Source organism: Phyllobates terribilis, unplaced genomic scaffold, assembly GCF_046119375.1.
Source record: "Phyllobates terribilis strain yellow unplaced genomic scaffold, ASM4611937v1 Scaffold_737__1_contigs__length_740118, whole genome shotgun sequence".
Lineage (NCBI taxonomy): Eukaryota > Metazoa > Chordata > Amphibia > Anura > Dendrobatidae > Phyllobates > Phyllobates terribilis.
In genome coordinates, this window is record NW_027363497.1 from 574,896 (window position 1) to 599,450 (window position 24,555).

The window sequence follows — 24,555 nt, forward strand, 5'->3', positions numbered from 1 at the left end:
CCCACAATTTTTATTACATACAGAACCAGACCACACACTTTGACCTAAAGGCCATGCATTTTCACTTAAGGGATCGGAGATCCCACACTCCTGGACACAATATACGTCCGCATCCAAGTTGCTCAAGTAGTCCAAAATTGCCACTCTTCTCGACTCAGATTTAATCAGCCGAACATTTAGTGACAAGATGCTGAGAGCAACTTGGGCACCCATCTATTAATTTGATGTGGCAGGTCACGACAACATGCCCACCTGTACATCATCCTAACCCTTCTGGGGGTAGGACGCTGGACGTGCAGATATCGTAGTTTGTGCCTTCCCCCAAAAAAGACACATCTTGGGGATCGGATGCAGTAGGGTACACCCGGGCTGGACTCACACTGCAATCACTTAAAGGGGAAAAGGATGGTTCAGTTTTCTTCTTTTTCTTCACTGAAGCGCCTCCATCTTCATCTGAACTATAATCCCGCCGCTGGGGGTCAAAGTCCCCCTGACCTCCCTCCTCCTCAAGGTCAGAAACGACATCGCTCCAGGCCACATGCGGTGTTCTGGTCAGATCAGACTCCTCTTCCCCCTGCAATGTAACCATCATGTCTGGAATTTCAGCCTCCAGATCCTCCACCGGGGCCACTTCCATGCCTGTACGATCATCAGTTATCGTCTCAGACTCACTGACATCTGAAGCCACAGACGCGGCCCTCTGCACCGGTGGCTCAGGTGCCAGCTCCATATTTCCTCTTACATTCACATGAACCAGTTCTGGAAAAGCAACCCGAGCCTCCTCCTCATCCAGGAAAGCCAGAGTAGATATCGGAGCAGTCGGAGTTGGAGCAGTCGGAGTTGTAGCTGTGGGTGCAGGAGATTCATTTCTTCTCCTTCCCCTTCCCGCTGCCCCCGCATATGAACCAGGATGGAATATACAGTCTCTGAAGGCATGCCCCTTCTCTCCGCAGAGGTTACAGACTATTTCATTTTTGCAATTATTGGAAGAATGACCCACCTCATTGCACTTCCTGCAAATAATCTGTCTGATGTCGCATGCTTCCTGAGTATGGCCATACCTCCTACAATGACGACAAAACCTGGGCGCATTGGGGAAGAACAGGTAACCCCGCTCACTCCCAATGGAAAAATTTGATGGAGGATAATGTATACCCCCTGGTTCATCAGGACTTTCCCGGAACTTGACCATGAAACGATATTTACCGGTCCATAGTTCCTCCTCATTCATGACTTTTACTGCCACCTTGGTAATATAGCAGTGCCTATTTAGAAAGGCATAAATCAAAGCCAAGTCCACATGTGGGTTGTACATGAAAACAGTCAGAGGTACCTCTTTGGAGCAATACAAGATGACAAAAGTCAGCCCATCCAAATATTGATTGTCCAGATTCTTTTTCAAACAATCATAGAAATTGTTGCAAACAGCCATAGAAGTAAATACAAGATTATACTTGCTTTTGAATTGCTGGAGGCACAAGATTTCTTCCTTCTTCACTTCAAGGAGTCCAAACAAAATCTCCTTCACCACGAAGCTGAGGGTAAAGATTCCTTCTTTGCCTTCTTCCACATCAATCTGGATTCCAAACTTCACTCGAGCCTCACCGGGCCCAGCGTATCGAATGCGTCCCATTATCGCTAGTCGTGTCTACTGGCCAACTCCTTATAGCAGCAAGTGGCTTAAGCCATAAAATGGCGATGCCACAGGGCCAAGAGTTAACGCACAGACAGCCAAATGACTAGACCCATTACAGATCTGAGCCAAAAGGCCGAGAAGCGATAACCAGAATTGGTTTCCGACTACGGTGCCACCCAAGGATTCTGAAAAGTCCATTTGTGGAGATGGCCACCTGGACTCCCGTTAAGAAGACATGCTGTCAACCTCTAGATCCCTCACATGCCTGCACTTTTCGGCTTGCTGCTGCTGCAATCCACGCGTTTTAGATCTGCATAACTCCACCTCTTTTAGCACAGTACCCTCAACCCCCGGCTGTTCCCACCCGCCTCAACACCGTTGGAAGGGAGGAGAACCAATTAAGGCGGGGGGGGGGGGGGTGGAACGAGCAGCTGTCTACCCTTAGCAGGAGGGTTGCTGATTAATTACCTCTCCTGCTGCTGCTGCTGCTGCTGGCTGTCCAGCAGCAGACTGAAGGTGGCTGCTGCTGTGCGCAGGTATATAAAGGCTCAGAGCCTATTATGACACGCGCAGCCAGCGTTCCATTGCCACATTCCGTCTACTGCAGGCGGGATACCTGGATGGCTGAATGTCACTGAGAAGCTCACAGAGACCGCCATAAGCAACAGTTTAAAAGAATGCCACAGACTAATCAACCAAACTTTTTGGGTTGGTTTCTCTTTTATAGTCTGCAGGCATTAAATGAAAGAAGTCAGTGTTCCAGCAGAGGGAGACAACGTTTCAGAAAAGGCATTGTAGCAAACCAAAAAAGAAATTTTAAGCGCAGCAGAGTAACCAGCTCACATACCTGTTAGCTCAGGTGAGTTTAAAAGGCTGCTGTTGATAACAAGGGCATTTGCTAAATAGATGGTGTGTGTGCAACAATATACTGAAAGGTCAATTATATTGTGCAGCTTATCTCACCACCTGTAGTTATTTAGGTGAAAGCTCCAAAATGCTCTCCTAATATGTCTGTTTATCCAAAAGGAAGTATAGAGGGAGAGCTAGATAGATAGCATTGCATTACATTACATGGCAATGCAATGCACAGTTGCTGAAGTTGAACCAAAATGAGCTTGTCATCTGGCTTCTGCAACTTTTAACATGAAAAATCCAATGAGGAGAAGAAAAGCAAAGCCAAAGAGTCCATCCCAAAATCCGACAAACAAGCCAAATGAACAAAAAGCATTGAATTCAATTCTTTCTGATTTTAGAAACTGCATTAAAGAAGGGGTGCACCGGTCCTGGAGATACTGCAATACCAGGTCAATGCGTGGAGTGGACAGAGCAAGCTCTTTTTCCATCTCCCTGTTCTAAAAATCCATTTAATATATGGTCCCCAGATAGGGGACGTATCAGATATTAAACTGATAAGAACAGATACTACACTTGATCTTAGCCAAAAGGCCGAGAAGCGATAACCAGAATTGGTTTCCGACTACGGTGCCACCCAAGGATTCTGAAAAGTCCATTTGTGGAGATGGCCACCTGGACTCCCGTTAAGAAGACATGCTGTCAACCTCTAGATCCCTCACATGCCTGCACTTTTCGGCTTGCTGCTGCTGCAATCCACGCGTTTTAGATCTGCATAACTCCACCTCTTTTAGCACAGTACCCTCAACCCCCGGTTGTTCCCACCCGCCTCAACACCGTTGGAAGGGAGGAGAACCAATTAAGGCGGGGGGGGGGGGGGGTGGAACGAGCAGCTGTCTACCCTTAGCAGGAGGGTTGCTGATTAATTAACTCTCCTGCTGCTGCTGCTGCTGCTGGCTGTCCAGCAGCAGACTGAAGGTGGCTGCTGCTGTGCGCAGGTATATAAAGGCTCAGAGCCTATTATGACACGCGCAGCCAGCGTTCCATTGCCACATTCCGTCTACTGCAGGCGGGATACCTGGATGGCTGAATGTCACTGAGAAGCTCACAGAGACCGCCATAAGCAACAGTTTAAAAGAATGCCACAGACTAATCAACCAAACTTTTTGGGTTGGTTTCTCTTTTATAGTCTGCAGGCATTAAATGAAAGAAGTCAGTGTTCCAGCAGAGGGAGACAACGTTTCAGAAAAGGCATTGTAGCAAACCAAAAAAGAAATTTTAAGCGCAGCAGAGTAACCAGCTCACATACCTGTTAGCTCAGGTGAGTTTAAAAGGCTGCTGTTGATAACAAGGGCATTTGCTAAATAGATGGTGTGTGTGCAACAATATACTGAAAGGTCAATTATATTGTGCAGCTTATCTCACCACCTGTAGTTATTTAGGTGAAAGCTCCAAAATGCTTGCCTAATATGTCTGTTTATCCAAAAGGAAGTATAGAGGGAGAGCTAGATAGATAGCATTGCATTACATTACATAGCAATGCAATGCACAGTTGCTGAAGTTGAACCAAAATGAGCTTGTCATCTGGCTTCTGCAACTTTTAACATGAAAAATCCAATGAGGAGAAGAAAAGCAAAGCCAAAGAGTCCATCCCAAAATCCGACAAACAAGCCAAATGAACAAAAAGCATTGAATTCAATTCTTTCTGATTTTAGAAACTGCATTAAAGAAGGGGTGCACCGGTCCTGGAGATACTGCAATACCAGGTCAATGCGTGGAGTGGACAGAGCAAGCTCTTTTTCCATCTCCCTGTTCTAAAAATCCATTTAATATATGGTCCCCAGATAGGGGACGTATCAGATATTAAACTGATAAGAACAGATACTACACTTGATCTTAGCCAAAAGGCCGAGAAGCGATAACCAGAATTGGTTTCCGACTACGGTGCCACCCAAGGATTCTGAAAAGTCCATTTGTGGAGATGGCCACCTGGACTCCCGTTAAGAAGACATGCTGTCAACCTCTAGATCCCTCACATGCCTGCACTTTTCGGCTTGCTGCTGCTGCAATCCACGCGATTTAGATCTGCATAACTCCACCTCTTTTAGCACAGTACCCTCAACCCCCGGCTGTTCCCACCCGCCTCAACACCGTTGGAAGGGAGGAGAACCAATTAAGGCGGGGGGGGGGGGGGGTGGAACGAGCAGCTGTCTACCCTTAGCAGGAGGGTTGCTGATTAATTACCTCTCCTGCTGCTGCTGCTGCTGGCTGTCCAGCAGCAGACTGAAGGTGGCTGCTGCTGTGCGCAGGTATATAAAGGCTCAGAGCCTATTATGACACGCGCAGCCAGCGTTCCATTGCCACATTCCGTCTACTGCAGGCGGGATACCTGGATGGCTGAATGTCACTGAGAAGCTCACAGAGACCGCCATAAGCAACAGTTTAAAAGAATGCCACAGACTAATCAACCAAACTTTTTGGGTTGGTTTCTCTTTTATAGTCTGCAGGCATTAAATGAAAGAAGTCAGTGTTCCAGCAGAGGGAGACAACGTTTCAGAAAAGGCATTGTAGCAAACCAAAAAAGAAATTTTAAGCGCAGCAGAGTAACCAGCTCACATACCTGTTAGCTCAGGTGAGTTTAAAAGGCTGCTGTTGATAACAAGGGCATTTGCTAAATAGATGGTGTGTGTGCAACAATATACTGAAAGGTCAATTATATTGTGCAGCTTATCTCACCACCTGTAGTTATTTAGGTGAAAGCTCCAAAATGCTTGCCTAATATGTCTGTTTATCCAAAAGGAAGTATAGAGGGAGAGCTAGATAGATAGCATTGCATTACATTACATGGCAATGCAATGCACAGTTGCTGAAGTTGAACCAAAATGAGCTTGTCATCTGGCTTCTGCAACTTTTAACATGAAAAATCCAATGAGGAGAAGAAAAGCAAAGCCAAAGAGTCCATCCCAAAATCCGACAAACAAGACAAATGAAAAAAAAGCATTGAATTCAATTCTTTCTGATTTTAGAAACTGCATTAAAGAAGGGGTGCACCGGTCCTGGAGATACTGCAATACCAGGTCAATGCGTGGAGTGGACAGAGCAAGCTCTTTTTCCATCTCCCTGTTCTAAAAATCCATTTAATATATGGTCCCCAGATAGGGGACGTATCAGATATTAAACTGATAAGAACAGATACTACACTTGATCTTAGCCAAAAGGCCGAGAAGCGATAACCAGAATTGGTTTCCGACTACGGTGCCACCCAAGGATTCTGAAAAGTCCATTTGTGGAGATGGCCACCTGGACTCCCGTTAAGAAGACATGCTGTCAACCTCTAGATCCCTCACATGCCTGCACTTTTCGGCTTGCTGCTGCTGCAATCCACGCGTTTTAGATCTGCATAACTCCACCTCTTTTAGCACAGTACACTCAACCCCCGGCTGTTCCCACCCGCCTCAACACCGTTGGAAGGGAGGAGAACCAATTAAGGCGGGGGGGGGGGTGGAACGAGCAGCTGTCTACCCTTAGCAGGAGGGTTGCTGATTAATTACCTCTCCTGCTGCTGCTGCTGCTGCTGGCTGTCCAGCAGCAGACTGAAGGTGGCTGCTGCTGTGCGCAGGTATATAAAGGCTCAGAGCCTATTATGACACACGCAGCCAGCGTTCCATTGCCACATTCCGTCTACTGCAGGCGGGATACCTGGATGGCTGAATGTCACTGAGAAGCTCACAGAGACCGCCATAAGCAACAGTTTAAAAGAATGCCACAGACTAATCAACCAAACTTTTTGGGTTGGTTTCTCTTTTATAGTCTGCAGGCATTAAATGAAAGAAGTCAGTGTTCCAGCAGAGGGAGACAACGTTTCAGAAAAGGCATTGTAGCAAACCAAAAAAGAAATTTTAAGCGCAGCAGAGTAACCAGCTCACATACCTGTTAGCTCAGGTGAGTTTAAAAGGCTGCTGTTGATAACAAGGGCATTTGCTAAATAGATGGTGTGTGTGCAACAATATACTGAAAGGTCAATTATATTGTGCAGCTTATCTCACCACCTGTAGTTATTTAGGTGAAAGCTCCAAAATGCTTGCCTAATATGTCTGTTTATCCAAAAGGAAGTATAGAGGGAGAGCTAGATAGATAGCATTGCATTACATTACATGGCAATGCAATGCACAGTTGCTGAAGTTGAACCAAAATGAGCTTGTCATCTGGCTTCTGCAACTTTTAACATGAAAAATCCAATGAGGAGAAGAAAAGCAAAGCCAAAGAGTCCATCCCAAAATCCGACAAACAAGCCAAATGAACAAAAAGCATTGAATTCAATTCTTTCTGATTTTAGAAACTGCATTAAAGAAGGGGTGCACCGGTCCTGGAGATACTGCAATACCAGGTCAATGCGTGGAGTGGACAGAGCAAGCTCTTTTTCCATCTCCCTGTTCTAAAAATCCATTTAATATATGGTCCCCAGATAGGGGACGTATCAGATATTAAACTGATAAGAACAGATACTACACTTGATCTTAGCCAAAAGGCCGAGAAGCGATAACCAGAATTGGTTTCCGACTACGGTGCCACCCAAGGATTCTGAAAAGTCCATTTGTGGAGATGGCCACCTGGACTCCCGTTAAGAAGACATGCTGTCAACCTCTAGATCCCTCACATGCCTGCACTTTTCGGCTTGCTGCTGCTGCAATCCACGCGTTTTATATCTGCATAACTCCACCTCTTTTAGCACAGTACCCTCAACCCCCGGCTGTTCCCACCCGCCTCAACACCGTTGGAAGGGAGGAGAACCAATTAAGGCGGGGGGGGGGGTGGAACGAGCAGCTGTCTACCCTTAGCAGGAGGGTTGCTGATTAATTACCTCTCCTGCTGCTGCTGCTGCTGCTGGCTGTCCAGCAGCAGACTGAAGGTGGCTGCTGCTGTGCGCAGGTATATAAAGGCTCAGAGCCTATTATGACACGCGCAGCCAGCGTTCCATTGCCACATTCCGTCTACTGCAGGCGGGATACCTGGATGGCTGAATGTCACTGAGAAGCTCACAGAGACCGCCATAAGCAACAGTTTAAAAGAATGCCACAGACTAATCAACCAAACTTTTTGGGTTGGTTTCTCTTTTATAGTCTGCAGGCATTAAATGAAAGAAGTCAGTGTTCCAGCAGAGGGAGACAACGTTTCAGAAAAGGCATTGTAGCAAACCAAAAAAGAAATTTTAAGCGCAGCAGAGTAACCAGCTCACATACCTGTTAGCTCAGGTGAGTTTAAAAGGCTGCTGTTGATAACAAGGGCATTTGCTAAATAGATGGTGTGTGTGCAACAATATACTGAAAGGTCAATTATATTGTGCAGCTTATCTCACCACCTGTAGTTATTTAGGTGAAAGCTCCAAAATGCTTGCCTAATATGTCTGTTTATCCAAAAGGAAGTATAGAGGGAGAGCTAGATAGATAGCATTGCATTACTTTACATGGCAATGCAATGCACAGTTGCTGAAGTTGAACCAAAATGAGCTTGTCATCTGGCTTCTGCAACTTTTAACATGAAAAATCCAATGAGGAGAAGAAAAGCAAAGCCAAAGAGTCCATCCCAAAATCCGACAAACAAGCCAAATGAACAAAAAGCATTGAATTCAATTCTTTCTGATTTTAGAAACTGCATTAAAGAAGGGGTGCACCGGTCCTGGAGATACTGCAATACCAGGTCAATGCGTGGAGTGGACAGAGCAAGCTCTTTTTCCATCTCCCTGTTCTAAAAATCCATTTAATATATGGTCCCCAGATAGGGGACGTATCAGATATTAAACTGATAAGAACAGATACTACACTTGATCTTAGCCAAAAGGCCGAGAAGCGATAACCAGAATTGGTTTCCGACTACGGTGCCACCCAAGGATTCTGAAAAGTCCATTTGTGGAGATGGCCACCTGGACTCCCGTTAAGAAGACATGCTGTCAACCTCTAGATCCCTCACATGCCTGCACTTTTCGGCTTGCTGCTGCTGCAATCCACGCGTTTTAGATCTGCATAACTCCACCTCTTTTAGCACAGTACCCTCAACCCCCGGCTGTTCCCACCCGCCTCAACACCGTTGGAAGGGAGGAGAACCAATTAAGGCGGGGGGGGGGGGGGTGGAACGAGCAGCTGTCTACCCTTAGCAGGAGGGTTGCTGATTAATTACCTCTCCTGCTGCTGCTGCTGCTGCTGGCTGTCCAGCAGCAGACTGAAGGTGGCTGCTGCTGTGCGCAGGTATATAAAGGCTCAGAGCCTATTATGACACGCGCAGCCAGCGTTCCATTGCCACATTCCGTCTACTGCAGGCGGGATACCTGGATGGCTGAATGTCACTGAGAAGCTCACAGAGACCGCCATAAGCAACAGTTTAAAAGAATGCCACAGACTAATCAACCAAACTTTTTGGGTTGGTTTCTCTTTTATAGTCTGCAGGCATTAAATGAAAGAAGTCAGTGTTCCAGCAGAGGGAGACAACGTTTCAGAAAAGGCATTGTAGCAAACCAAAAAAGAAATTTTAAGCGCAGCAGAGTAACCAGCTCACATACCTGTTAGCTCAGGTGAGTTTAAAAGGCTGCTGTTGATAACAAGGGCATTTGCTAAATAGATGGTGTGTGTGCAACAATATTCTGAAAGGTCAATTATATTGTGCAGCTTATCTCACCACCTGTAGTTATTTAGGTGAAAGCTCCAAAATGCTTGCCTAATATGTCTGTTTATCCAAAAGGAAGTATAGAGGGAGAGCTAGATAGATAGCATTGCATTACATTACATGGCAATGCAATGCACAGTTGCTGAAGTTGAACCAAAATGAGCTTGTCATCTGGCTTCTGCAACTTTTAACATGAAAAATCCAATGAGGAGAAGAAAAGCAAAGCCAAAGAGTCCATCCCAAAATCCGACAAACAAGCCAAATGAACAAAAAGCATTGAATTCAATTCTTTCTGATTTTAGAAACTGCATTAAAGAAGGGGTGCACCGGTCCTGGAGATACTGCAATACCAGGTCAATGGGTGGAGTGGACAGAGCAAGCTCTTTTTCCATCTCCCTGTTCTAAAAATCCATTTAATATATGGTCCCCAGATAGGGGACGTATCAGATATTAAACTGATAAGAACAGATACTACACTTGATCTTAGCCAAAAGGCCGAGAAGCGATAACCAGAATTGGTTTCCGACTACGGTGCCACCCAAGGATTCTGAAAAGTCCATTTGTGGAGATGGCCACCTGGACTCCCGTTAAGAAGACATGCTGTCAACCTCTAGATCCCTCACATGCCTGCACTTTTCGGCTTGCTGCTGCTGCAATCCACGCGTTTTAGATCTGCATAACTCCACCTCTTTTAGCACAGTACCCTCAACCCCCGGCTGTTCCCACCCGCCTCAACACCGTTGGAAGGGAGGAGAACCAATTAAGGCGGGGGGGGGGGGGGGGTGGAACAAGCAGCTGTCTACCCTTAGCAGGAGGGTTGCTGATTAATTACCTCTCCTGCTGCTGCTGCTGCTGGCTGTCCAGCAGCAGACTGAAGGTGGCTGCTGCTGTGCGCAGGTATATAAAGGCTCAGAGCCTATTATGACACGCGCAGCCAGCGTTCCATTGCCACATTCCGTCTACTGCAGGCGGGATACCTGGATGGCTGAATGTCACTGAGAAGCTCACAGAGACCGCCATAAGCAACAGTTTAAAAGAATGCCACAGACTAATCAACCAAACTTTTTGGGTTGGTTTCTCTTTTATAGTCTGCAGGCATTAAATGAAAGAAGTCAGTGTTCCAGCAGAGGGAGACAACGTTTCAGAAAAGGCATTGTAGCAAACCAAAAAAGAAATTTTAAGCGCAGCAGAGTAACCAGCTCACATACCTGTTAGCTCAGGTGAGTTTAAAAGGCTGCTGTTGATAACAAGGGCATTTGCTAAATAGATGGTGTGTGTGCAACAATATTCTGAAAGGTCAATTATATTGTGCAGCTTATCTCACCACCTGTAGTTATTTAGGTGAAAGCTCCAAAATGCTTGCCTAATATGTCTGTTTATCCAAAAGGAAGTATAGAGGGAGAGCTAGATAGATAGCATTGCATTACATTACATGGCAATGCAATGCACAGTTGCTGAAGTTGAACCAAAATGAGCTTGTCATCTGGCTTCTGCAACTTTTAACATGAAAAATGCAATGAGGAGAAGAAAAGCAAAGCCAAAGAGTCCATCCCAAAATCCGACAAACAAGCCAAATGAACAAAAAGCATTGAATTCAATTCTTTCTGATTTTAGAAACTGCATTAAAGAAGGGGTGCACCGGTCCTGGAGATACTGCAATACCAGGTCAATGCGTGGAGTGGACAGAGCAAGCTCTTTTTCCATCTCCCTGTTCTAAAAATCCATTTAATATATGGTCCCCAGATAGGGGACGTATCAGATATTAAACTGATAAGAACAGATACTACACTTGATCTTAGCCAAAAGGCCGAGAAGCGATAACCAGAATTGGTTTCCGACTACGGTGCCACCCAAGGATTCTGAAAAGTCCATTTGTGGAGATGGCCACCTGGACTCCCGTTAAGAAGACATGCTGTCAACCTCTAGATCCCTCACATGCCTGCACTTTTCGGCTTGCTGCTGCTGCAATCCACGCGTTTTAGATCTGCATAACTCCACCTCTTTTAGCACAGTACCCTCAACCCCCGGCTGTTCCCACCCGCCTCAACACCGTTGGAAGGGAGGAGAACCAATTAAGGCGGGGGGGGGGGGGTGGAACAAGCAGCTGTCTACCCTTAGCAGGAGGGTTGCTGATTAATTACCTCTCCTGCTGCTGCTGCTGCTGCTGGCTGTCCAGCAGCAGACTGAAGGTGGCTGCTGCTGTGCGCAGGTATATAAAGGCTCAGAGCCTATTATGACACGCGCAGCCAGCGTTCCATTGCCACATTCCGTCTACTGCAGGCGGGATACCTGGATGGCTGAATGTCACTGAGAAGCTCACAGAGACCGCCATAAGCAACAGTTTAAAAGAATGCCACAGACTAATCAACCAAACTTTTTGGGTTGGTTTCTCTTTTATAGTCTGCAGGCATTAAATGAAAGAAGTCAGTGTTCCAGGAGAGGGAGACAACGTTTCAGAAAAGGCATTGTAGCAAACCAAAAAAGAAATTTTAAGCGCAGCAGAGTAACCAGCTCACATACCTGTTAGCTCAGGTGAGTTTAAAAGGCTGCTGTTGATAACAAGGGCATTTGCTAAATAGATGGTGTGTGTGCCACAATATACTGAAAGGTCAATTATATTGTGCAGCTTATCTCACCACCTGTAGTTATTTAGGTGAAAGCTCCAAAATGCTTGCCTAATATGTCTGTTTATCCAAAAGGAAGTATAGAGGGAGAGCTAGATAGATAGCATTGCATTACATTACATGGCAATGCAATGCACAGTTGCTGAAGTTGAACCAAAATGAGCTTGTCATCTGGCTTCTGCAACTTTTAACATGAAAAATCCAATGAGGAGAAGAAAAGCAAAGCCAAAGAGTCCATCCCAAAATCCGACAAACAAGCCAAATGAACAAAAAGCATTGAATTCAATTCTTTCTGATTTTAGAAACTGCATTAAAGAAGGGGTGCACCGGTCCTGGAGATACTGCAATACCAGGTCAATGCGTGGAGTGGACAGAGCAAGCTCTTTTTCCATCTCCCTGTTCTGAAAATCCATTTAATATATGGTCCCCAGATAGGGGACGTATCAGATATTAAGCTGATAAGAACAGATACTACACTTGATCTTAGCCAAAAGGCCGAGAAGCGATAACCAGAATTGGTTTCCGACTACGGTGCCACCGAAGGATTCTGAAAAGTCCATTTGTGGAGATGGCCACCTGGACTCCCGTTAAGAAGACATGCTGTCAACCTCTAGATCCCTCACATGCCTGCACTTTTCGGCTTGCTGCTGCTGCAATCCACGCGTTTTAGATCTGCATAACTCCACCTCTTTTAGCACAGTACCCTCAACCCCCGGCTGTTCCCACCCGCCTCAACACCGTTGGAAGGGAGGAGAACCAATTAAGGCGGGGGGGGGGGTGGAACGAGCAGCTGTCTACCCTTAGCAGGAGGGTTGCTGATTAATTACCTCTCCTGCTGCTGCTGCTGCTGGCTGTCCAGCAGCAGACTGAAGGTGGCTGCTGCTGTGCGCAGGTATATAAAGGCTCAGAGCCTATTATGACACGCGCAGCCAGCGTTCCATTGCCACATTCCGTCTACTGCAGGCGGGATACCTGGATGGCTGAATGTCACTGAGAAGCTCACAGAGACCGCCATAAGCAACAGTTTAAAAGAATGCCACAGACTAATCAACCAAACTTTTTGGGTTGGTTTCTCTTTTATAGTCTGCAGGCATTAAATGAAAGAAGTCAGTGTTCCAGCAGAGGGAGACAACGTTTCAGAAAAGGCATTGTAGCAAACCAAAAAAGAAATTTTAAGCGCAGCAGAGTAACCAGCTCACATACCTGTTAGCTCAGGTGAGTTTAAAAGGCTGCTGTTGATAACAAGGGCATTTGCTAAATAGATGGTGTGTGTGCAACAATATACTGAAAGGTCAATTATATTGTGCAGCTTATCTCACCACCTGTAGTTATTTAGGTGAAAGCTCCAAAATGCTTGCCTAATATGTCTGTTTATCCAAAAGGAAGTATAGAGGGAGAGCTAGATAGATAGCATTGCATTACATTACATGGCAATGCAATGCACAGTTGCTGAAGTTGAACCAAAATGAGCTTGTCATCTGGCTTCTGCAACTTTTAACATGAAAAATCCAATGAGGAGAAGAAAAGCAAAGCCAAAGAGTCCATCCCAAAATCCGACAAACAAGCCAAATGAACAAAAAGCATTGAATTCAATTCTTTCTGATTTTAGAAACTGCATTAAAGAAGGGGTGCACCGGTCCTGGAGATACTGCAATACCAGGTCAATGCGTGGAGTGGACAGAGCAAGCTCTTTTTCCATCTCCCTGTTCTAAAAATCCATTTAATATATGGTCCCCAGATAGGGGACGTATCAGATATTAAACTGATAAGAACAGATACTACACTTGATCTTAGCCAAAAGGCCGAGAAGCGATAACCAGAATTGGTTTCCGACTACGGTGCCACCCAAGGATTCTGAAAAGTCCATTTGTGGAGATGGCCACCTGGACTCCCGTTAAGAAGACATGCTGTCAACCTCTAGATCCCTCACATGCCTGCACTTTTCGGCTTGCTGCTGCTGCAATCCACACGTTTTAGATCTGCATAACTCCACCTCTTTTAGCACAGTACCCTCAACCCCCGGCTGTTCCCATCCGCCTCAACACCGTTGGAAGGGAGGAGAACCAATTAAGGCGGGGGGGGGGGTGGAACGAGCAGCTGTCTACCCTTAGCAGGAGGGTTGCTGATTAATTACCTCTCCTGCTGCTGCTGCTGCTGCTGGCTGTCCAGCAGCAGACTGAAGGTGGCTGCTGCTGTGCGCAGGTATATAAAGGCTCAGAGCCTATTATGACATGCGCAGCCAGCGTTCCATTGCCACATTCCGTCTACTGCAGGCGGGATACCTGGATGGCTGAATGTCACTGAGAAGCTCACAGAGACCGCCATAAGCAACAGTTTAAAAGAATGCCACAGACTAATCAACCAAACTTTTTGGGTTGGTTTCTCTTTTATAGTCTGCAGGCATTAAATGAAAGAAGTCAGTGTTCCAGCAGAGGGAGACAACGTTTCAGAAAAGGCATTGTAGCAAACCAAAAAAGAAATTTTAAGCGCAGCAGAGTAACCAGCTCACATACCTGTTAGCTCAGGTGAGTTTAAAAGGCTGCTGTTGATAACAAGGACATTTGCTAAATAGATGGTGTGTGTGCAACAATATACTGAAAGGTCAATTATATTGTGCAGCTTATCTCACCACCTGTAGTTATTTAGGTGAAAGCTCCAAAATGCTTGCCTAATATGTCTGTTTATCCAAAAGGAAGTATAGAGGGAGAGCTAGATAGATAGCATTGCATTACATTACATGGCAATGCAATGCACAGTTGCTGAAGTTGAACCAAAATGAGCTTGTCATCTGGCTTCTGCAACTTTTAACATGAAAAATCCAATGAGGAGAAGAAAAGCAAAGCCAAAGAGTCCATCCCAAAATCCGACAAACAAGCCAAATGAACAAAAAGCATTGAATTCAATTCTTTCTGATTTTAGAAACTGCATTAAAGAAGGGGTGCACCGGTCCTGGAGATACTGCAATACCAGGTCAATGCGTGGAGTGGACAGAGCAAGCTCTTTTTCCATCTCCCTGTTCTAAATATCCATTTAATATATGGTCCCCAGATAGGGGACGTATCAGATATTAAACTGATAAGAACAGATACTACACTTGATCTTAGCCAAAAGGCCGAGAAGCGATAACCAGAATTGGTTTCCGACTACGGTGCCACCCAAGGATTCTGAAAAGTCCATTTGTGGAGATGGCCACCTGGACTCCCGTTAAGAAGACATGCTGTCAACCTCTAGATCCCTCACATGCCTGCACTTTTCGGCTTGCTGCTGCTGCAATCCACGCGTTTTAGATCTGCATAACTCCACCTCTTTTAGCACAGTACCCTCAACCCCCGGCTGTTCCCACCCGCCTCAACACCGTTGGAAGGGAGGAGAACCAATTAAGGCGGGGGGGGGGTGGAACGAGCAGCTGTCTACCCTTAGCAGGAGGGTTGCTGATTAATTACCTCTCCTGCTGCTGCTGCTGCTGCTGGCTGTCCAGCAGCAGACTGAAGGTGGCTGCTGCTGTGCGCAGGTATATAAAGGCTCAGAGCCTATTATGACACGCGCAGCCAGCGTTCCATTGCCACATTCCGTCTACTGCAGGCGGGATACCTGGATGGCTGAATGTCACTGAGAAGCTCACAGAGACCGCTATAAGCAACAGTTTAAAAGAATGCCACAGACTAATCAACCAAACTTTTTGGGTTGGTTTCTCTTTTATAGTCTGCAGGCATTAAATGAAAGAAGTCAGTGTTCCAGCAGAGGGAGACAACGTTTCAGAAAAGGCATTGTAGCAAACCAAAAAAGAAATTTTAAGCGCAGCAGAGTAACCAGCTCACATACCTGTTAGCTCAGGTGAGTTTAAAAGGCTGCTGTTGATAACAAGGGCATTTGCTAAATAGATGGTGTGTGTGCAACAATATACTGAAAGGTCAATTATATTGTGCAGCTTATCTCACCACCTGTAGTTATTTAGGTGAAAGCTCCAAAATGCTTGCCTAATATGTCTGTTTATCCAAAAGGAAGTATAGAGGGAGAGCTAGATAGATAGCATTGCATTACATTACATGGCAATGCAATGCACAGTTGCTGAAGTTGAACCAAAATGAGCTTGTCATCTGGCTTCTGCAACTTTTAACATGAAAAATCCAATGAGGAGAAGAAAAGCAAAGCCAAAGAGTCCATCCCAAAATCCGACAAACAAGCCAAATGAACAAAAAGCATTGAATTCAATTCTTTCTGATTTTAGAAACTGCATTAAAGAAGGGGTGCACCGGTCCTGGAGATACTGCAATACCAGGTCAATGCGTGGAGTGGACAGAGCAAGCTCTTTTTCCATCTCCCTGTTCTAAAAATCCATTTAATATATGGTCCCCAGATAGGGGACGTATCAGATATTAAACTGATAAGAACAGATACTACACTTGATCTTAGCCAAAAGGCCGAGAAGCGATAACCAGAATTGGTTTCCGACTACGGTGCCACCCAAGGATTCTGAAAAGTCCATTTGTGGAGATGGCCACCTGGACTCCCGTTAAGAAGACATGCTGTCAACCTCTAGATCCCTCACATGCCTGCACTTTTCGGCTTGCTGCTGCTGCAATCCACGCGTTTTAGATCTGCATAACTCCACCTCTTTTAGCACAGTACCCTCAACCCCCGGCTGTTCCCACCCGCCTCAACACCGTTGGAAGGGAGGAGAACCAATTAAGGCGGGGGGGGGTGGAACGAGCAGCTGTCTACCCTTACCAGGAGGGTTGCTGATTAATTACCTCTCCTGCTGCTGCTGCTGCTGCTGGCTGTCCAGCAGCAGACTGAAGGTGGCTGCTGCTGTGCGCAGGTATATAAAGACTCAGAGCCTATTATGACACGCGCAGCCAGCGTTCCATTGCCACATTCCGTCTACTGCAGGCGGGATACCTGGATGGCTGAATGTCACTGAGAAGCTCACAGAGACCGCCATAAGCAACAGTTTAAAAGAATGCCACAGACTAATCAACCAAACTTTTTGGGTTGGTTTCTCTTTTATAGTCTGCAGGCATTAAATGAAAGAAGTCAGTGTTCCAGCAGAGGGAGAAAACGTTTCAGAAAAGGCATTGTAGCAAACCAAAAAAGAAATTTTAAGCGCAGCAGAGTAACCAGCTCACATACCTGTTAGCTCAGGTGAGTTTAAAAGGCTGCTGTTGATAACAAGGGCATTTGCTAAATAGATGGTGTGTGTGCAACAATATACTGAAAGGTCAATTATATTGTGCAGCTTATCTCACCACCTGTAGTTATTTAGGTGAAAGCTCCAAAATGCTTGCCTAATATGTCTGTTTATCCAAAAGGAAGTATAGAGGGAGAGCTAGATAGATAGCATTGCATTACATTACATGGCAATGCAATGCACAGTTGCTGAAGTTGAACCAAAATGAGCTTGTCATCTGGCTTCTGCAACTTTTAACATGAAAAATCCAATGAGGAGAAGAAAAGCAAAGCCAAAGAGTCCATCCCAAAATCCGACAAACAAGCCAAATGAACAAAAAGCATTGAATTCAATTCTTTCTGATTTTAGAAACTGCATTAAAGAAGGGGTGCACCGGTCCTGGAGATACTGCAATACCAGGTCAATGCGTGGAGTGGACAGAGCAAGCTCTTTTTCCATCTCCCTGTTCTAAAAATCCATTTAATATATGGTCCCCAGATAGGGGACGTATCAGATATTAAACTGATAAGAACAGATACTACACTTGATCTTAGCCAAAAGGCCGAGAAGCGATAACCAGAATTGGTTTCCGACTACGGTGCCACCCAAGGATTCTGAAAAGTCCATTTGTGGAGATGGCCACCTGGACTCCCGTTAAGAAGACATGCTGTCAACCTCTAGATCCCTCACATGCCTGCACTTTTCGGCTTGCTGCTGCTGCAATCCACGCGTTTTAGATCTGCATAACTCCACCTCTTTTAGCACAGTACCCTCAACCCCCGGCTGTTCCCACCCGCCTCAACACCGTTGGAAGGGAGGAGAACCAATTAAGGCGGGGGGGGAGGGGTGGAACGAGCAGCTGTCTACCCTTAGCAGGAGGGTTGCTGATTAATTACCTCTCCTGCTGCTGCTGCTGCTGCTGGCTGTCCAGCAGCAGACTGAAGGTGGCTGCTGCTGTGCGCAGGTATATAAAGGCTCAGAGCCTATTATGACACGCGCAGCCAGCGTTCCATTGCCACATTCCGTCTACTGCAGGCGGGATACCTGGATGGCTGAATGTCACTGAGAAGCTCACAGAGACCGCCATAAGCAACAGTTTAAAAGAATGCCACAGACTAATCAACCAAACTTTTTGGGTTGGTTTCTCTTTTATAGTCTGCAGGCATTAAATGAAAGAAGTCAGTGTTCCAGCAGAGGGAGACAACGTTTCAGAAAAGGCATTGTAGCAAACCAAAAAAGAAATTTTAAGCGCAGCAGAGTAACCAGCTCACATACCTGTTAGCTCAGGTGAGTTTAAAAGGCTGCTGTTGATAACAAGGGCATTTGCTAAATAGATGGTGTGTGTGCAACAATATACTGAAAGGTCAATTATATTGTGCAGCTTATCTCACCACCTGTAGTTATTTAGGTGAAGGCTCCAAAATGCTTGCCTAATATGTCTGTTTATCCAAAAGGAAGTATAGAGGGAGAGCTAGATAGATAGCATTGCATTACATTACATGGCAATGCAATGCACAGTTGCTGAAGTTGAACCAAAATGAGCTTGTCATCTGGCTTCTGCAACTTTTAACATGAAAAATCCAATGAGGAGAAGAAAAGCAAAGCCAAAGAGTCCATCCCAAAATCCGACAAACAAGCCAAATGAACAAAAAGCATTGAATTCAATTCTTTCTGATTTTAGAAACTGCATTAAAGAAGGGGTGCACCGGTCCTGGAGATACTGCAATACCAGGTCAATGCGTGGAGTGGACAGAGCAAGCTCTTTTTCCATCTCCCTGTTCTAAAAATCCATTTAATATATGGTCCCCAGATAGGGGACGTATCAGATATTAAACTGATAAGAACAGATACTACACTTGATCTTAGCCAAAAGGCCGAGAAGCGATAACCAGAATTGGTTTCCGACTACGGTGCCACCCAAGGATTCTGAAAAGTCCATTTGTGGAGATGGCCACCTGGACTCCCGTTAAGAAGACATGCTGTCAACCTCTAGATCCCTCACATGCCTGCACTTTTCGGCTTGCTGCTGCTGCAATCCACGCGTTTTAGATCTGCATAACTCCACCTCTTTTAGCACAGTACCCTCAACCCCCGGCTGTTCCCACCCGCCTCAACACCGTTGGAAGGGAGGAGAACCAATTAAGGGGGGGGGGGGGGTGGAACGAGCAGCTGTCTACCCTTAGCAGGAGGGTTGCTGATTAATTACCTCTCCTGCTGCTGCTGCTGCTGGCTGTCCAGCAGCAGACTGAAGGTGGCTGCTGCTGTGCGCAGGTATATAAAGGCTCAGAGCCTATTATGACACGCGCAGCCAGCGTTCCATTGCCACATTCCGTCTACTGCAGGCGGGATACCTGGATGGCTGAATGTCACTGAGAAGCTCACAGAGACCGCCATAAGCAACAGTTTAAAAGAATGCCACAGACTAATCAACCAAACTTTTTGGGTTGGTTTCTCTTTTATAGTCTGCAGGCATTAAATGAAAGAAGTCAGTGTTCCAGCAGAGGGAGACAACGTTTCAGAAAAGGCATTGTAGCAAACCAAAAAAGAAATTTTAAGCGCAGCAGAGTAACCAGCTCACATACCTGTTAGCTCAGGTGAGTTTAAAAGGCTGCTGTTGATAACAAGGGCATTTGCTAAATAGATGGTGTGTGTGCAACAATATACTGAAAGGTCAATTATATTGTGCAGCTTATCTCACCACCTGTAGTTATTTAGGTGAAAGCTCCAAAATGCTTGCCTAATATGTCTGTTTATCCAAAAGGAAGTATAGAGTGAGAGCTAGATAGATAGCATTGCATTACATTACATGGCAATGCAATGCACAGTTGCTGAAGTTGAACCAAAATGAGCTTGTCATCTGGCTTCTGCAACTTTTAACATGAAAAATCCAATGAGGAGAAGAAAAGCAAAGCCAAAGAGTCCATCCCAAAATCCGACAAACAAGCCAAATGAACAAAAAGCATTGAATTCAATTCTTTCTGATTTTAGAAACTGCATTAAAGAAGGGGTGCACCGGTCCTGGAGATACTGCAATACCAGGTCAATGCGTGGAGTGGACAGAGCAAGCTCTTTTTCCATCTCCCTGTTCTAAAAATCCATTTAATATATGGTCCCCAGATAGGGGACGTATCAGATATTAAACTGATAAGAACAGATACTACACTTGATCTTAGCCAAAAGGCCGAGAAGCGATAACCAGAATTGGTTTCCGACTACAGTGCCACCCAAGGATTCTGAAAAGTCCATTTGTGGAGATGGCCACCTGGACTCCCGTTAAGAAGACATGCTGTCAACCTCTAGATCCCTCACATGCCTGCACTTTTCGGCTTGCTGCTGCTGCAATCCACGCGTTTTAGATCTGCATAACTCCACCTCTTTTAGCACAGTACCCTCAACCCCCGGCTGTTCCCACCCGCCTCAACACCGTTGGAAGGGAGGAGAACCAATTAAGGCGGGGGGGGGGGGGGGGGGTGGAACGAGCAGCTGTCTACCCTTAGCAGGAGGGTTGCTGATTAATTACCTCTCCTGCTGCTGCTGCTGGCTGTCCAGCAGCAGACTGAAGGTGGCTGCTGCTGTGCGCAGGTATATAAAGGCTCAGAGCCTATTATGACACGCGCAGCCAGCGTTCCATTGCCACATTCCGTCTACTGCAGGCGGGATACCTGGATGGCTGAATGTCACTGAGAAGCTCACAGAGACCGCCATAAGCAACAGTTTAAAAGAATGCCACAGACTAATCAACCAAACTTTTTGGGTTGGTTTCTCTTTTATAGTCTGCAGGCATTAAATGAAAGAAGTCAGTGTTCCAGCAGAGGGAGACAACGTTTCAGAAAAGGCATTGTAGCAAACCAAAAAAGAAATTTTAAGCGCAGCAGAGTAACCAGCGCACATACCTGTTAGCTCAGGTGAGTTTAAAAGGCTGCTGTTGATAACAAGGGCATTTGCTAAATAGATGGTGTGTGTGCAACAATATACTGAAAGGTCAATTATATTGTGCAGCTTATCTCACCACCTGTAGTTATTTAGGTGAAAGCTCCAAAATGCTTGCCTAATATGTCTGTTTATCCAAAAGGAAGTATAGAGGGAGAGCTAGATAGATAGTATTGCATTACATTACATGGCAATGCAATGCACAGTTGCTGAAGTTGAACCAAAATGAGCTTGTCATCTGGCTTCTGCAACTTTTAACATGAAAGATCCAATGAGGAGAAGAAAAGCAAAGCCAAAGAGTCCATCCCAAAATCCGACAAACAAGCCAAATGAACAAAAAGCATTGAATTCAATTCTTTCTCATTTTAGAAACTGCATTAAAGAAGGGGTGCACCGGTCCTGGAGATACTGCAATACCAGGTCAATGCGTGGAGTGGACAGAGCAAGCTCTTTTTCCATCTCCCTGTTCTAAAAATCCATTTAATATATGGTCCCCAGATAGGGGACGTATCAGATATTAAACTGATAAGAACAGATACTACACTTGATCTTAGCCAAAAGGCCGAGAAGCGATAACCAGAATTGGTTTCCGACTACGGTGCCACCCAAGGATTCTGAAAAGTCCATTTGTGGAGATGGCCACCTGGACTCCCGTTAAGAAGACATGCTGTCAATCTCTAGATCCCTCACATGCCTGCACTTTTCGGCTTGCTGCTGCTGCAATCCACGCGTTTTAGATCTGCATAACTCCACCTCTTTTAGCACAGTACCCTCAACCCCCGGCTGTTCCCACCCGCCTCAACACCGTTGGAAGGGAGGAGAACCAATTAAGGCGGGGGGGGGGGGGTGGAACGAGCAGCTGTCTACCCTTAGCAGGAGGGTTGCTGATTAATTACCTCTCCTGCTGCTGCTGCTGCTGCTGGCTGTCCAGCAGCAGACTGAAGGTGGCTGCTGCTGTGCGCAGGTATATAAAGGCTCAGAGCCTATTATGACACGCGCAGCCAGCGTTCCATTGCCACATTCCGTCTACTGCAGGCGGGATACCTGGATGGCTGAATGTCACTGAGAAGCTCACAGAGACCGCCATAAGCAACAGTTTAAAAGAATGCCACAGACTAATCAACCAAACTTTTTGGGTTGGTTTCTCTTTTATAGTCTGCAGGCATTAAATGAAAGAAGTCAGTGTTCCAGCAGAGGGAGACAACGTTTCAGAAAAGGCATTGTAGCAAACCAAAAAAGAAATTTTAAGCGCAGCAGAGTAACCAGCTCACATACCTGTTAGCTCAGGTGAGTTTAAAAGGCTGCTGTTGATAACAAGGGCATTTGCTAAATAGATGGTGTGTGTGCAACAATATACTGAAAGGTCAATTATATTGTGCAGCTTATCTCACCACCTGTAGTTATTTAGGTGAAAGCTCCAAAATGCTTGCCTAATATGTCTGTTTATCCAAAAGGAAGTATAGAGGGAGAGCTAGATAGATAGCATTGCATTACATTACATGGCAATGCAATGCACAGTTGCTGAAGTTGAACCAAAATGAGCTTGTCATCTGGCTTCTGCAACTTTTAACATGAAAAATCCAATGAGGAGAAGAAAAGCAAAGCCAAAGAGTCCATCCCAAAATCCGACAAACAAGCCAAATGAACAAAAAGCATTGAATTCAATTCTTTCTGATTTTAGAAACTGCATTAAAGAAGGGGTGCACCGGTCCTGGAGATACTGCAATACCAGGTCAATGCGTGGAGTGGACAGAGCAAGCTCTTTTTCCATCTCCCTGTTCTAAAAATCCATTTAATATATGGTCCCCAGATAGGGGACGTATCAGATATTAAACTGATAAGAACAGATACTACACTTGATCTTAGCCAAAAGGCCGAGAAGCGATAACCAGAATTGGTTTCCGACTACGGTGCCACCCAAGGATTCTGAAAAGTCCATTTGTGGAGATGGCCACCTGGACTCCCGTTAAGAAGACATGCTGTCAACCTCTAGATCCCTCACATGCCTGCACTTTTCGGCTTCTGCTGCTGCAATCCACGCGTTTTAGATCTGCATAACTCCACCTCTTTTAGCACAGTACCCTCAACCCCCGGCTGTTCCCACCCGCCTCAACACCGTTGGAAGGGAGGAGAACCAATTAAGGCGGGGGGGGGGGTGGAACGAGCAGCTGTCTACCCTTAGCAGGAGGGTTGCTGATTAATTACCTCTCCTGCTGCTGCTGCTGCTGGCTGTCCAGCAGCAGACTGAAGGTGGCTGCTGCTGTGCGCAGGTATATAAAGGCTCAGAGCCTATTATGACACGCGCAGCCAGCGTTCCATTGCCACATTCCGTCTACTGCAGGCGGGATACCTGGATGGCTGAATGTCACTGAGAAGCTCACAGAGACCGCCATAAGCAACAGTTTAAAAGAATGCCACAGACTAATCAACCAAACTTTTTGGGTTGGTTTCTCTTTTATAGTCTGCAGGCATTAAATGAAAGAAGTCAGTGTTCCAGCAGAGGGAGACAACGTTTCAGAAAAGGCATTGTAGCAAACCAAAAAAGAAATTTTAAGCGCAGCAGAGTAACCAGCTCACATACCTGTTAGCTCAGGTGAGTTTAAAAGGCTGCTGTTGATAACAAGGGCATTTGCTAAATAGATGGTGTGTGTGCAACAATATACTGAAAGGTCAATTATATTGTGCAGCTTTTCTCACCACCTGTAGTTATTTAGGTGAAAGCTCCAAAATGCTTGCCTAATATGTCTGTTTATCCAAAAGGAAGTATAGAGGGAGAGCTAGATAGATAGCATTGCATTACATTACATGGCAATGCAATGCACAGTTGCTGAAGTTGAACCAAAATGAGCTTGTCATCTGGCTTCTGCAACTTTTAACATGAAAAATCCAATGAGGAGAAGAAAAGCAAAGCCAAAGAGTCCATCCCAAAATCCGACAAACAAGCCAAATGAACAAAAAGCATTGAATTCAATTCTTTCTGATTTTAGAAACTGCATTAAAGAAGGGGTGCACCGGTCCTGGAGATACTGCAATACCAGGTCAATGCGTGGAGTGGACAGAGCAAGCTCTTTTTCCATCTCCCTGTTCTAAAAATCCATTTAATATATGGTCCCCAGATAGGGGACGTATCAGATATTAAACTGATAAGAACAGATACTACACTTGATCTTAGCCAAAAGGCCGAGAAGCGATAACCAGAATTGGTTTCCGACTACGGTGCCACCCAAGGATTCTGAAAAGTCCATTTGTGGAGATGGCCACCTGGACTCCCGTTAAGAAGACATGCTGTCAACCTCTAGATCCCTCACATGCCTGCACTTTTTGGCTTGCTGCTGCTGCAATCCACGCGTTTTAGATCTGCATAACTCCACCTCTTTTAGCACAGTACCCTCAACCCCCGGCTGTTCCCACCCGCCTCAACACCGTTGGAAGGGAGGAGAACCAATTAAGGCGGGGGGGGGGGTGGAACGAGCAGCTGTCTACCCTTAGCAGGAGGGTTGCTGATTAATTACCTCTCCTGCTGCTGCTGCTGCTGCTGGCTGTCCAGCAGCAGACTGAAGGTGGCTGCTGCTGTGCGCAGGTATATAAAGGCTCAGAGCCTATTATGACACGCGCAGCCAGCGTTCCATTGCCACATTCCGTCTACTGCAGGCGGGATACCTGGATGGCTGAATGTCACTGAGAAGCTC

The 24,555-nt window shown here is 45.8% G+C and overlaps 17 non-coding genes across 17 annotated transcripts; all 17 read right to left on the minus strand.

Moving 5' to 3' along the window:
• Positions 1-2,903: 2,903 nt before the first annotated feature.
• LOC141238276 (U2 spliceosomal RNA) lies at positions 2,904-3,094 on the minus strand. The gene has a single exon (XR_012303767.1). It is a non-coding gene; the product is annotated as a U2 spliceosomal RNA (small nuclear RNA).
• A 1,123-nt stretch (positions 3,095-4,217) lies between these two features.
• LOC141238277 (U2 spliceosomal RNA) lies at positions 4,218-4,408 on the minus strand. The gene has a single exon (XR_012303768.1). It is a non-coding gene; the product is annotated as a U2 spliceosomal RNA (small nuclear RNA).
• A 1,120-nt stretch (positions 4,409-5,528) lies between these two features.
• Positions 5,529-5,719, minus strand: LOC141238278 (U2 spliceosomal RNA). The gene has a single exon (XR_012303769.1). It is a non-coding gene; the product is annotated as a U2 spliceosomal RNA (small nuclear RNA).
• A 1,119-nt stretch (positions 5,720-6,838) lies between these two features.
• LOC141238279 (U2 spliceosomal RNA) lies at positions 6,839-7,029 on the minus strand. Its single transcript, XR_012303770.1, has one exon. It is a non-coding gene; the product is annotated as a U2 spliceosomal RNA (small nuclear RNA).
• Positions 7,030-8,148: 1,119 nt separating this feature from the next.
• LOC141238280 (U2 spliceosomal RNA) lies at positions 8,149-8,339 on the minus strand. Its single transcript, XR_012303771.1, has one exon. It is a non-coding gene; the product is annotated as a U2 spliceosomal RNA (small nuclear RNA).
• Positions 8,340-9,461: 1,122 nt separating this feature from the next.
• Positions 9,462-9,652, minus strand: LOC141238451 (U2 spliceosomal RNA). Its single transcript, XR_012303936.1, has one exon. It is a non-coding gene; the product is annotated as a U2 spliceosomal RNA (small nuclear RNA).
• Positions 9,653-10,773: 1,121 nt separating this feature from the next.
• Positions 10,774-10,964, minus strand: LOC141238282 (U2 spliceosomal RNA). Its single transcript, XR_012303773.1, has one exon. It is a non-coding gene; the product is annotated as a U2 spliceosomal RNA (small nuclear RNA).
• A 1,121-nt stretch (positions 10,965-12,085) lies between these two features.
• Positions 12,086-12,276, minus strand: LOC141238447 (U2 spliceosomal RNA). The gene has a single exon (XR_012303932.1). It is a non-coding gene; the product is annotated as a U2 spliceosomal RNA (small nuclear RNA).
• A 1,116-nt stretch (positions 12,277-13,392) lies between these two features.
• Positions 13,393-13,583, minus strand: LOC141238283 (U2 spliceosomal RNA). Its single transcript, XR_012303774.1, has one exon. It is a non-coding gene; the product is annotated as a U2 spliceosomal RNA (small nuclear RNA).
• A 1,119-nt stretch (positions 13,584-14,702) lies between these two features.
• LOC141238435 (U2 spliceosomal RNA) lies at positions 14,703-14,893 on the minus strand. The gene has a single exon (XR_012303921.1). It is a non-coding gene; the product is annotated as a U2 spliceosomal RNA (small nuclear RNA).
• A 1,118-nt stretch (positions 14,894-16,011) lies between these two features.
• LOC141238284 (U2 spliceosomal RNA) lies at positions 16,012-16,202 on the minus strand. The gene has a single exon (XR_012303775.1). It is a non-coding gene; the product is annotated as a U2 spliceosomal RNA (small nuclear RNA).
• Positions 16,203-17,319: 1,117 nt separating this feature from the next.
• Positions 17,320-17,510, minus strand: LOC141238285 (U2 spliceosomal RNA). Its single transcript, XR_012303776.1, has one exon. It is a non-coding gene; the product is annotated as a U2 spliceosomal RNA (small nuclear RNA).
• A 1,121-nt stretch (positions 17,511-18,631) lies between these two features.
• On the minus strand, positions 18,632-18,822 carry LOC141238286 (U2 spliceosomal RNA). The gene has a single exon (XR_012303777.1). It is a non-coding gene; the product is annotated as a U2 spliceosomal RNA (small nuclear RNA).
• A 1,116-nt stretch (positions 18,823-19,938) lies between these two features.
• On the minus strand, positions 19,939-20,129 carry LOC141238288 (U2 spliceosomal RNA). The gene has a single exon (XR_012303778.1). It is a non-coding gene; the product is annotated as a U2 spliceosomal RNA (small nuclear RNA).
• Positions 20,130-21,249: 1,120 nt separating this feature from the next.
• On the minus strand, positions 21,250-21,440 carry LOC141238289 (U2 spliceosomal RNA). Its single transcript, XR_012303779.1, has one exon. It is a non-coding gene; the product is annotated as a U2 spliceosomal RNA (small nuclear RNA).
• A 1,121-nt stretch (positions 21,441-22,561) lies between these two features.
• LOC141238290 (U2 spliceosomal RNA) lies at positions 22,562-22,752 on the minus strand. Its single transcript, XR_012303780.1, has one exon. It is a non-coding gene; the product is annotated as a U2 spliceosomal RNA (small nuclear RNA).
• A 1,115-nt stretch (positions 22,753-23,867) lies between these two features.
• On the minus strand, positions 23,868-24,058 carry LOC141238291 (U2 spliceosomal RNA). The gene has a single exon (XR_012303781.1). It is a non-coding gene; the product is annotated as a U2 spliceosomal RNA (small nuclear RNA).
• Between the last annotated feature and the right edge of the window lie 497 nt (positions 24,059-24,555).